This window comes from Nanorana parkeri, unplaced genomic scaffold (genome assembly GCF_000935625.1).
Source record: "Nanorana parkeri isolate BGI_ZX_2015 unplaced genomic scaffold, ASM93562v1 scaffold3215, whole genome shotgun sequence".
NCBI classification, from domain to species: Eukaryota; Metazoa; Chordata; class Amphibia; order Anura; family Dicroglossidae; genus Nanorana; species Nanorana parkeri.
Window position 1 is genome coordinate 49,976 of NW_017309483.1, and position 1,628 is coordinate 51,603.

Consider the following 1,628-nt stretch of genomic DNA (forward strand, 5'->3'; position numbering starts at 1 on the left):
CTGCTGAAGCAACACTCGAGTAGTTTAGGGGAAACATTTAAATGTTTTGGAATGGCCTAGTCAAAGCCCAGCTCTCAATCCAAATGAGAATATGTGGCATAACAACAAAAAATTGCTGTACGCCAGCAAAACCCATCCAACTTGAAGGAGCTGGAGCTGTTTTGCCTTGAAGAATGGGCAAAAATCACAGTGGCTAGATGAGCCAAGATTATAGAGAGATGTACCCCAAGAGACTTGCAGCTGTAATTGCTGCAAAATGTGGCTGTAGTTTTCAGTTTTTTTACTTATTTCTTCTTTGTAATAAAAAATATTTTGCATCTTCAAAGTGGTAGGCATGTTGTGTAAATCAAAATGATACAAACCCCCCAAAAATCCATTTGAATTCCAAATGGTAATGCAACAAAATAGGAAAAAAGGCCAGGGGGGTAAATAATTTACTAGCCACTGTAATTGTTTCACCTCACTATGGGACCCATTTTTAACCCTACTCAAAAGTCTCTGAAGTCTGAAGCACTTGTAGTGATAAGTTAATTTTCTTTTCTTGGAGTAAAAGGGAATATTCTATATAAAAATTGCAGCACGCGTCTTAACATGCTAGAAATTCTCTGTACTAAAGTAGCACCAATGATGCCTAAACAAGCTTATTACCACTTGCACATTGATTTGCGACTCAATTACTGAAAAGCAATGCTTGGATTTGCCTCCTTGCAGGAAATAACCAAATGAGTATTTTGCTGAGGAGTTTGCTAATTAGGACTCCGAAGAGGATTACACGGAAAGGATGTCAAATTTCTTCATTTTACACTACCTTGGCCAATACACGCCATCTAAAAATAATGTTCAAAGCATCAAAAACCAGTAATTCATAACACAATATGTGACTAAGTCCAATTAAAAAAGTGGCAAAACAAACCTACCACCTTGAAATTAAAAAAAGCCCACACATTATACAATGGGGCAAAAAAGTATTTAGTCAGCCACCAATTGTGCAAGTTCTCACACTTAAAAAGATGAGAGGCCATCTGAAACCTTATCGAAAGTGCAGACCCACTGCAAGTATGAGAGGGCAATCTCTTATAGAACCCAGAGCCATGGGAGATTCCAACACCTCTGGGAATCGTGGTTACAATGTTATCTGCCTACACCATAAGCTGGAAGTTTCGAGGCTCTGATTAAGTCACAATGTAAGCGCTATGTAGGGTTCATCCTGATTTTCTTTTCCTTTCTCTCTGCTGCCGGTCGCACGGGAGAGTGCCGGCCGACACTATTATCTTTTCTTTATTTCTACTTCTCTAGGTTTTGCTTATAAAGTTAATATAACAGGTCTACATTTCTGATCCATAGTTATTTGAAATATTGAAATTGGCATGTTACTGGAAGGGTGCTGGATATACATATATATATATAGAAACCACTTACCTGTATTGTACTTTTTCAGTGTCATGTACCGGTAAATGAAAGCATATGTTCTCACTTGCACTGTTTATGCCATGTATGAATGACCTGATCCTTAATAAAAATGTATTGTTAAAAAAAAGATGAGAGGCCTGTAATTAGCATCATAGGTAGACCTCGACTATGAGAGACGAAATGAGAAAACAAATCCAGACAAATCACATTGGCTGATT